Source organism: Grammomys surdaster, unplaced genomic scaffold (assembly GCF_004785775.1).
Source record: "Grammomys surdaster isolate TR1022 unplaced genomic scaffold, NIH_TR_1.0 126091, whole genome shotgun sequence".
In the NCBI taxonomy this organism is placed as follows: Eukaryota; Metazoa; Chordata; class Mammalia; order Rodentia; family Muridae; genus Grammomys; species Grammomys surdaster.
The window spans coordinates 6,070,335-6,082,659 of record NW_021620899.1 but is presented as its reverse complement, the minus strand read 5'-3'; positions in this window follow the sequence as shown (position 1 = coordinate 6,082,659).

The following is a 12,325-nucleotide window of genomic DNA, read 5'->3' as shown; positions in this document are numbered from 1 at the left end:
CTGCCCAGTAAAAGTTTTGGCATTCTCTCACAATGGATGTCCCGAGTCTGAGTATTTCTTTAATCCCCCAGACCTATGCCGGAGGTCAGTACCGCGGGCAGCGCCAGAGCTGTCAGTATCCTCTGTGATTTTTCTCTTAAACTGCAATAAAATAGTTCCATACTTTACTATGAAAGCCATTTTTAAGCTTGTTTATCTTTGTGACTAGGAACCTATGAAGAAAACTGATTCCCTAGTGACATGTGTCTTGCTCAATTCTTTGTGTCAGTCACAGAAGAGGGGAGTAGTTTCATGGGACACACAAAATCGCCACTAACACTTCCTTTAGCTGTTTTTTCCAGATATTTTGACATGACAGGAGAAAAGTAAATACAAAAGTAACATAGGTTGAAATATATTCAGTATATTAACACCCATGAAAGAGAGAAAAAGCAAAGAAAATGTGGATTTACCTCAGGAGGCCATGAGAAACATAGTGAATAAATGTACCAACTGTGGTTAGAGATAAGTCTCAGATTTTACTCAATGCAATTGAATCTTTGAACTCTCCATTCTTTGGAATCTCACTATGATCCAATGTGTGCAAAATGGCCATGCTATGTCTGACTCAGTGAATGAAATGAGACAACAGGATACGTCATTAAAATATTTCAGAAAAGCATAATAATATTATGCCGAATAAAGGTGCCTAAAGTAACAAACACAAAAGGTCACAAACAATCTCTGGATGACCTTTCCCTCATTCTCTGCTCCATTATTTGTCCCCATTTTTCCTTTATTAAAAAGCGATTCTGGGTTAAAATTTTGGAGATGGGTGAGTGGTCCCATTCCTCAACTGGGGGCCATTGTCTAACCTCTGGATATGGTCTCTGTAGGTTCTCTCTCCTCTTTGTTGGGTGTTTCAGCTATGGATCCTTCCCATATGCAGCCACCAAACCCAGACACTATTGCTGATGTCAAGAAGTGCTTACTGACGGGTGCCTGATATAGCTGTCTCCTGAGAGTCTCTGCCAGAACCTGACCAATACAGATGTGGATGCTTGCAGCCAGCCATTCGACTGAGAAAGGGAACCCCAATGGAGGAGTTAGGGGAAGGACTGAAGGAGCTGAAGGAGTTTGCAACCCCATAGGAGGAACAACAGTATCAATCAACCAGACCCTCCCAGAACTTCCAGGCTCTAAACTAACAACCAAAGAGTACACATGGAAAGACCCATGGCTACAGCTGCATATGTAACAGAGGATGGCCTTATCTGGTATCAGTGGCTGGAAAGGCCCTTGGTCCTGTAAAGGCTCAATGCCTCAGTGTAGGGGAACACTAGGGTGGTGAGGTGGGAGTAGGTGGGTTGGTGAGGCAGCACCCTCATAGAAGCAGGGTGAGGGGTAAGGGATAGGGGGTATGTGAAAGGAAACCAGGAAAGGTTTCCTTTCATTTGAAATGTAAATAAATAAAATATCCAATAAAAACAAACAAACAAACAAACAAATAAATAGAGGTCACAAACAATATTCAGAAATCACAAAGCAGGTAATTTTCTTAAGAATAACAATAGAAATCAAAACACAATGGAGTAATGTTTTCATATTTTTAATAACTGTTTTTTCTTTTTGTTTTTTAGAATACAGTCAAAGTATCAGTCAAGTATGAGAAAATAAAAATTTCTGATGAGCAGGATCAAAATTATACATTTGCAAATTTTTTAAAAAATCTTATAACATATAAGTACTTGCAAAGCAAGAATACACTGACACCAGAGGATTGGAGAAATGCGTCAGGGGTTACAAGCACATACTGCTCTTTCAGAGGACCTTGTCTTCATTCTCAGCACTCATGTGAGTTGTCTCACAAGTGCCAGAAGTCCAGTTCCTCAGGGACAAACACATATATTTTTATTTATTTTTACTGTAAAGTATTCAATAAAAAAGTGCAAGTCTGGAACTTAGGAATGAATGGTCCAACATAAGAAGTTGGCAAAGGAAAACACTGGGATTAAAGCTTAATTTTTAGGCTTTACTGAAAAAGCATCACCAATTTTCTAGTGTGTGCATATCATTGCTCACCAAAGATAATGAAAATTTCTCCAGATAATAAGGTAAATGAACAAATAAACATGATTTGTGACAAAGAAACTGTATTCTGTTCCTCAGCTCAGTTCAACATTTCAAAGATATACAGACTTAATTTAAACACATTTATTTAAGCAAGCACACTAAAAACAAGAGGGGAAGGGAAAGGAATGGGGGTGTATGTAGTAATTTAAGAGAGCTGACTAGTTAATCCCATGTAAGCTTTGGAGTTAAATTGTGAGTTAGCCCCTTATATTACTAAAACAAAATTCCTGAAGCTTGTTAGCTGAATTAAATAGGCATACTTAGCTCATAGTTCTTCAAGTTCTAGAGCTTAGCACAGTCCAAGTTCTCTGCTGAAGATCTCAAGGTGAAGAAAGAATACTTGAGAGGAGCATATCATTAGCTGGCAGGATACCAAAGAACAATAGAGGGGTTCTGTGTAAGCGTCTATACAATTTTCTCACAGGAGAACTAAGTTAAGTTGTCTTTAGAATCACCTCAATCCTTTCTAATGGATGCATGGATTTCATACTGGACAAATGGACATACTACTGGATCCCAAAGTCCTAAAGTCTTTACAAACTTTCACATGAACACATTGAAGACTAACCACTGACTCCTTGGGAGGCTTTATGGCTGGGAAGATACATCAGGGTCACAGCATCTTATATAAAGGAGAACATTTAATTGGGGCTTGGCTTACAGTTCAGAGGTTTAGTCCATTATCATCATGGTTGGAACCACTGAGGAATGCAGGCAGACATGGTGGTGGAGAGGTAGTTGGCAGTTCTACACCTGCATCCTCAGGAAGCAGGAAGTGACTGTTCTTGAACATTTGAAACCTCAAAGCCTGCCCTGTAGTGACACACCTCCTCCAACAAGGCCACATCTCCTAAAAGTGTCACTCCCGATGAGCCTATGAAGGCCATTTTTATTCAAACCACAAGAGGGCAGGGGATGAGACTTCTCTAAACCACAGAATGTCCAACCCAAGTAAACCAAGCAAATTCAGTGTATTTATAATTATATATAAGTATATATTCAACTGTATTTGAGAAGAATTACCTAAGATGTTGTAAATTTCTGCCTTTGAGGTAAAGTGCTGATGGTGGCACTGATTAAACAATTGAGTAAGAAGCTAAAAATTTTATAAATACAAGGATTATAGTTTTATATACAAATTGCTAACTCAGTATATTCATCAAAAATAAAACTTATGCAACTATATTTTAACATTATAATTACTGATTTAAATGTTTCTCCTTTGAATTACTTCATTAAAAAATTAAATAGATTATTTATGCTGAAGTTTTCCAGGTTAGGAATCAGAGGCACACAAAGTGTACCAATGAGCACATTCAGTGGCCAGTACTGAGGTAATAAGTCCAGTAGATTTATGTTGCAAAGACTGTTTTCCTGATCCTGTGAAGGTTCTGCAAGTTAGAAAGGAACAATTTTTATATTTACCTTTACCTGAAAATGGGAACTTTACCACAAGTCTTGTTAACTAACTTGTGGGATTTTTACCTCTATGTATGATTATAGGTGGGATTACAAAGAATGTAGTGTGCAAAGAAGGTAATGTTTGACTTTGCAGTCTACACTTTGAAGATCTTATACACCCTTGATCTCAGTAAGTATGTACCCAGCAAACATGGACAAAGCTTTCTCCCAGTATTCACCCTAATGCTTAGTGTTTTCCTCAGTCACTTTAGAGTGTGCTTCGGGTAGTTTAAACTAATAAATAAATTTGATTTCTTCTACATTATCAAAATTAATATATAATCATTCACAATAGTTTCTTATGATTTGTTTTTTTGAGTTTTTCCAGCAAATTGAGTAGTGTATCTTCTTGCAATTCTCATTTTACTCATTTTTGAGATACATATGTGAACTCAGAGAGACTTTGGCTACATGTACAAACCAAACCAGACAAAATCCCAGCACTGGGAAGGAGAAGTAGGCACAAAGTCCTACTCCTAAGCAAGAAGCTATTTGAAATCTTTGTTTCATCTTCTTACTTAATCTAGGTAAATGTTGACAAATTCATATATATATATATATATATATATATATATATATATATATATATGTATGTATGTATATGACATACCATGACTGAATCAATAAGAAATACAAATATTAAGGAGATCAATGAAAGACTGAGGTAGTCATTAAAAACTTCCTAACCAAAAAATGCCCAAGATAAGGTGGTTTTAGGGCTGATTTTAAACATTTTTATTTTAAAAATTGATGCAAATTCTCTTTAAAAATCTTTAGTGGAAGCAGACATGATTTCCAAATTCATTTTAGGAAACCACTGTCATATTTAGCCAATGTAGAGGAAAAAAATTCTATATTTAAAGTAATGAAATTTCTAGATTTAAATTGTTTAAACCACAAGAAAGTTAATTTTATACCTAAGGTGCCTGAGGTGGTATGAATATGCATTCAAATATTCAACAATATCATAAAAAATAAATATCCCTTATTTTTTTTCTCCATGATCAATGTTTTGGTCTTGTCTCTCCAGTCAATTCTTGAAAGCTAATGTGGAAATTCTAGCAGGAGAGAGTAGCTATTCATATGCCATTACCTATTCACATACCATACAGATAACTATGAATCTATAACTATGGTGAATATAAATGCAAAAATTCTCAATAAAACTCTTGTAAGCCTAATTTAATCACTCATTAGAAAACATTACACGTGTATATATAAAATGATCAGGTAACAGTTGTATCTGAGATGCAAGTTTCAATTATCCAGGCAAATCAATCAACACGAAGTTCCTTATTTGAAAAATGCAAGACAAAAACTATGGGACTATTTAAGTAAGTATATAAATAAATCTAATAAGTTCAGCATCTTTTCATGATAACGATGGAACAAATTCACTATCCCAGAGAAACATGCCCTGTGTGATAAAAAGAGTTTATGACAACAGCATGACAAACATTGTCTTCATTTCCAGGATAAGTCAAGGATGAAACACTCTCACCATTCTTTCCAATATATTTCTCAAAGTACCAAGCTGAACAGAACAGAGCTAAGTTTTCCTTGTAAGCAGATGATGTGATCATTTGTGTGCAAAACACTAAAGAACTACACACACACACACACACACACACACACGAGTGAGAACAAATAGATGAATTCAGTAAACTTAGAAGATTCAAAATCTATGCATCAAGGTCTGCTACATTATTTTAATAGCAATAAAGACTTAATAAAAATAATTAAAGGCATCTTATAATAGCATAAAAACAATAAATTTCTTAGGCAAGCATTTAACTAAGGATGTGGAAAGTCTGTGCTCATAAGTTCAAGAGACTGTTGGAAATAGTTGCAGAAGACATAAGTCAATGGCATAATATCCAAACCTCATGAACTGGAAAAATCAATATTGTTTAAACATCCATATCAATAATTCATCAAAACACATCTTAAAATATCAGCAGCATGCTTTAATTTGCTTTATTGGTATATTTTGTTCTTTTTCAATTTATTTTTATTAATTAATTAATTTATTTACTTTATATCTTGATTGGAGCTTCCTCTCCCTCTGGACAGTCCCTCCGTCTAACCTTCCCTTTGCATATGCTTCTCTCCCTTTATCCTCAAAGAAGGGGAGACTTCCCATGGATATTGACCTACCTGAGCATATCAAGTTGTAGTAGGACTGGATGCTTCTTTGCCAACTGAAAAATGTATATAATCCACTCTAGCCATCCTTTCTTGCAGCATCTGTCATCTCACTCCTACCCAGACTAGTCTCTTTTCTTAGTTACAAACTTTCTCATATTCACAAATTTTGTTGTGTTTTATGTCCCATAGAGTTTAGCTAAAGTCATATGCATGACCATGGGATTATAATTATCAATTGTAATAGTTTTTCTAAATTTCTAAAATACATATGGAACCATAAAAGAAACTGAGTTGTTTAAGAATCTTAAGATAGGAAAATTTGGAGGCATCAACTTTCTGATCCAAATCACTTTAGAATTAATTTAACACTCTAATGATGACATTAAAAAATAGATAGAGTCTAGTGAAACTCTAATGAAACTGATGAGAGAGCCTAGAAGTTAACTCAGACATATATAATCAAATAATTTTTCACAAGGGCATGAAGGACAGGAAGGTATCACAACAGAAAATGATAATCTCTTTGATAAATAAATTTATGGAAACTTGCTCAAATGCAACTAAAAAAGCTTCTGTGAAGTTCATCTCTTCCCTGTTTACAGCAAAAAACAAAAACAAACAAACAAACAAAAAAAAAACAAAACAAAAAACCAAAATTATCACCTTGTATATACTTCCCACATTTATTGCATTTTACACAATAACAGCAAGATTCAAAATCAACCCAAGTGTTCTTCAATGAACAAGTGTATAAAACAAATGTAATATTAAAACAATGAGTTTAACTTAATATGGTGATACATGCATTCAATATTAGCACTTGGTAGGGAGAGAATCTAGTCTACACAGACTGTGTCTTAAAAATGAATGACGAATGAGTAAATGTTTATGTGGAAAATCAAATAGCCTTCAAAAATTCAATTCTTCATGTTAACATCATAGGTGGATGTTTGTACTATGATAAGTAAAAGAAGCCAGAGAAAGAAATTTTGCATGTAGTGTATAATGAAATTCAAGGTATAGAAACATAAAGCTTCTTACAAGGAAGTTAGGTGAAAATTGAAGAGGTGCAGATGACGAATCACAATAGTGCAGTTTTACATGATAAATCTAAAGAGTTAATGGACAGCATGTGGTCATATTTAATACATTTTTATTGTATATAGCATCCTAATGAAATAGTCCCAAGAAGATAAAACCACTGCTAAAGCACTATAAGTATTTTGTTGTTGTTGTTTGTTGTTGCTGAAACAGAGTGCGGCTACGTAGCCTACACTTGCCTTAAAACCATGATTCTCATGGCATGGTCTCCTCAGCATTGATTTATAGCTGAGCATTGAAATGTCATTTATTCTTGGTACTTTGACTAATTATGAGTCTGTGCAATCATTGCTGACCACTACATAAATATTTTTTTCTGATCAAAGATGATTACAGTACTATTATATAAGTATAAATATTCTTATTTAGAAGTCAATTTGATCGATGAGTCCTGTCGATGTGTCAAAATAACAGTAGCTTCCCCTCTAGGATTTCTGACTTTCCTACTCAGGAGCTTTTGACCAGGTTTACAGTGCCAAGTGTAAATTATCTCCTGTGGAACAAGTCTTAAATCTAACCCCAAGTCATCTAGTTGCTTCCGTTGCAAACTTTCCACTATTGTGTCGGTATGCTCAGTTTACATGAAGGATCAATATTGTTATGTAATAGACCTGTAGCTGAGTAAGATAGTTAATGAAAATCCTCCTTCATAAGTTTGCTCCTTCTGATACTAAGAAGACTACCAGCAGAGGAGTTTCCATCCCAATTTCTCTCTGTTCTACATGGAAAGTTTGTAGGATTTCAGCAGTAGATCATAGAATGTAGTTTTAGTGGATTGCTCTATGGACCTCCCACAGAAGCTGTGATTACCTCACATCATCTGCACAAGACTGAGCCCATTAATGCTGATATAGAACAGTGACTCATGGAACTGCTACCCTTTCTGAGGCTATATATGCACTGAATGGTTGGGTGATGGAGGAGGCAATGACATTTCCCTCAGTGGCATAGACACTTGTAAGGTACTCATACTCCAGCAAACAATCAACCAATTTTCTGTAAACTCTAATGGAACTCACTGCACATACACACACACACACACACACACACACACACACACACTACTCACACACATTCATACACACACAGTCATACACACACACATTCATACACACACTCATATACACACACACTCACAATACACTCACACACATTCATACACACACTCTTACACACACACACACACACACACACACAGAGGAAGAAAATATATGGGACTAGCTGAGAATGAACAAAGAATTGGAAGGCATGGAATGGGGACATGGGTGCATAATAAAGAATGAATAAGATTAAAATTAAATAAGTTCTATGTGTTATAATATCATAATGAAACTACCAATTATGTACAATTTATATATGTTATTACAATATTAAAAGACACATACAAAAATAATGAGAAGATTCATAAAGCACCTACACAGTTCTATGGTAGTCCTTGAACTCAAATTGTCATGTATGCTCACATGCTCGCACTCACCACACTCACAAGATTACTTCAAATAGCTAATATTACTAAATCACAATGCTGTTGAGAGAAAGATTTTTAGTATATTTGCATCACTCTTTGTGGAATAAATATGCTTGATTAATGTATTTATTGCATTTCTCATTCATAAAAATGTTTTAGACAGACACAAAAGAGCCTTGTTTTGTAAAATTAATATAATCCAGTAATGAACTTCTAAAATATTATTTACAAAAATTTAGAAATTATTTGTTGAGTTATATTACTTTGACTAGGATTAGTTTGACTGATTAGTTATTAGTTTGACTAGGATTAGTATACTAAATATACTGGGATTAAAAATATTAAATATTTTTATAGACTCATAACACTTACGTTAGAAGTACGTTTTAACAGGATATTTAGTATCTTCTCTGAAGTATTTAAAAATGTTTAATGCATAATGTAATATTATCTCTTGAAACTCAGACAGAAGAAATGTGGGACCTTGTTTCTGAAAGTGTTACATTATTCAATAATTTCATAGTGGGTATGATTGTATTTTAAAACAATCTAACATTAATTGACCATTTACATTTATTAATACTTTCCATTTCTGTTAATTAGAAGAGAACTGAAGGGGTGTGAACAAGCTGTCCATATCTTGAAATCTGGTTTATTGCCATAATAATAGCATGACATCTCACTTCAATACAGTAATGTACTCTTGAATATTGGAACAGTTTTTGTCTGACAAGCAGCATTTCGGACTGAAAGAGAGTTCGGTGTGACTGGAAAAATCTCATTGGTAGAAGGAACATATGGACAGCTTTATCTTGTCTCCAAGCCTGAAATTGCTCCTACGAGTTTACAGAAGAGAAGTGGAAAGCACACCCTTCATATTTCCCCTTCACTCATTCCTCTTTCCTTTCTCTCTCTCTCTCTCTCTCTCTCTCTCTCTCTCTCTCTCTCTCTCTCTCTCTCTCTCTCTCTCCCTCTCTCTCTCTCCTCTTTCCTTTCCTTTCCTTTCCTTTCCTTTCCTTTCCTTTCCTTTCCTTTCCTTTTCCATGTTATAGTATATATTTACAAGGTTATTTAAACATTGAAAGGACCTTACAGGTTGTGCTCTTTTCAGAAGATGTTATACTATTAGATTACACTGTGTTACTTCCAGAATAAACAGTTTTGAGCTAAGAATATTCTTTCAGTGTAAAGTAAGGGTAGACATTTTTCTCTATCATTTCTTAGAACATATTTTTTTTCTTGCAATCTTGATTTATAATCCACTCTCTGACTCTTTGAGATCTGTCGAAATAATTTTAAAAGCCTCTTGCCAGTTTTACAACCAAGAAATGTATTTCCCTGATATGGGAAACATCTCTTGACAAGTAAACATCAAGAGAGATAGCAATCCTCCTGCCTAGGTTCTGTGGGAGGGTGGGAATCTAACCGGAGGGTGGATTACTCCAAGTTCAACACTCCCTCCTGTCACAAAGATATGTTTGTCTTAACTTTTATGATTCCAATTATCAGGCAAAATTGTAATAAACTTCACATGAAAAGTGGTACTGTCAAGTTCTCTTAAGAACCATTGTTTACCTTGACTATGTGAATAGAATGGGAAGTCTGGAGACAATTTTTTATCTCTCATATTCTGATGAGTGTCCCAAGACGGCATCATATTTAGAGTTAGTGCTAATTTAACAAACTTGTTTTCCTTCTTTCCTACCTCCATAGGAATTTCTGGGCTGAGAATATTTTAGTTTTGATCCTATTTGCTAAAGAAATATATAATATTTCCTATTTTTTAGTATGTGACACAAATGTGACTTTACAACTATCCCCTGCACAGTTCTGCTACATTAGAATCTCCTGAGGTCGGAGATGTTGTCTCCGCACATGCGTCTCTGTGAGTATGATGGTTACTCCATAAATCCTGCTTTGTTGGCATTTAGATGATGCCAACAAAAATAAAAATGTGTCTACTTTCTCTCAGAAATTAACTTGAATTCTTGTTCCTTTTACTCACATTTGACTTATTGGTATAAATTCCAACGACTTCCTTTATACCCCCTCCCCAATTAGGATATTGCTGAAACTATTACATTATAAAGTAAACTTTAAAACTACTAAGATTCATTTTCAATCGGGTGCATCTAATTTGTTTATATTTGTTGCCATAAGAAAGCAAAGAAATCCATTCTATCCGTTTCTCTTAACTTTCTGGTATTTGTGAAAATGATAGTCATGAATATTTTCAGTTTTCCAGAAATTTTATAAAAGATTCATTCATGTATTAAAATAATTTTTATTCATGGGATTCTAGATATTCAATCTATTGGTAGATAAATTTACTTGTTAGAATAAATTGTGTTTGGAATATGGAATATAAATAAGAACAAAATATTTTATTGTTTTAAGTATTTAAAATAATTCAAAATGTTGAACTGCCAAGTAATCCTGAGTTTTTAAGTGTGTTTCTAAGTTTTTCTGTTTTGTCTAATTACAAGTTTTATCATGATGAAGTTTTCCACATTAATGTATATTTTTCTGGCCTTTTTATTTTTATGTGCTTATAATTATGCTTTTATTTTGTAAACAACAGGCATATTGTATGAAAAATTGATGTGTTGCATTTAGTTATTGGGTACAAATAAGATACATTATATAATTCTCACCACTTCTCACAAAGTTTTCCAGGGTCAAATTCATAAGAATTTCCCATTGTTAAAGTAACGCCTCAGGCTTTAATTCTTGGACTCATGTGTTTTTTCCAGTTATTAAAACCCAAGTTCATTTGAAGAAACTGCTCATCATTAAGTGTACGCTAGTGGCATGTGTGTACTTGTGTCTGTGTATGTTTCATAAACTATGTTTGTGGATTAAACTTCCAAAATAATCTCCAAACACACTCCTACCAAGTGGAATATTATCTAATTAACCTTCAAGGCCTGACAGCCTGGGAGGTTATCAGGAAATAATCATAGCCCTCGGGTGCTGGGAGACACTGGGTGCAGCTAAGTGTCTCTAATTCCCCAAGGGTATGATTATCTCATGATAACAATGCTTTCTTGAGTTGCTACATTGCTTTCATAGAGGTCTTTATTGTGAGAGAGTGTTTATTTTTATGCAGGAGGAGGATGGAGCTGACAGCTGGAATGGTGGAATGAATGCAGTTACCTCTGACTTGTGGTACAGGCCATGACAAAGTTTTTCATTTATAATGCTTCCTGGCCAACCTGGATGTTTTGAATATCTCAGAACCCTGGCAATAATGCCTATCATCCCTACTGTACCATTGTGAAATTTTGTTTATAACCTAAAGGTGTGAATTCTCTAAAATTAGAAAATGATGCATTGTAGAATCGATACAGATGCATGTGTTAATGGGCCCACAATTCATGGCAGACCAATTATTTTATCAGCCTTAAATTATTATAACCAATACCTGAGACAGTTTATTTTGCAAGGGATAAGGTTGGGTTTTGTCTCAGTTTATTTCATTGTAGATCATTGCATTGTTTTAGCATAATGACAGGTAATGCCATATCAAAAGTTAAGTCTTGTGGCTAAGAAGCAAAGGAGAGAGTAACGAAAATAGTGGATTACCTGAGTGCCACAATCTTATTTGTGAGAAAATCCCAAATAACCTGAAGATGCCCCATTATACCCAACCTGTCAAACGTTCCACAACTTTCAAACAGTACTACCCCAGAGAAACCTTTTCCCACATGGGACTTTGGAAGATGATCAAGGTTCAAACTAAGGCATAAGTATTTTGAATTATTTGGATATTCAAATGAATGCTCTACAATTGTGAAATTTATTACTTACATTAATAATTACCCCGGGCTGTTTATTTTGTATAAGACACTAGTCCACACTGTTCAGAATGCTTCACTAATACATATCTAATTCATCATCATAAAACACTTTTAAATGTCTATCAGTGATCTTCCTTCTTCTTAACAAAATTCGGAAGCTGTTTCTTTTCTCTGAGATAATTTTGTCAGATAAATCTGGGACAATGCTTCAAGTAGCCCCATTGGTCAATGAACC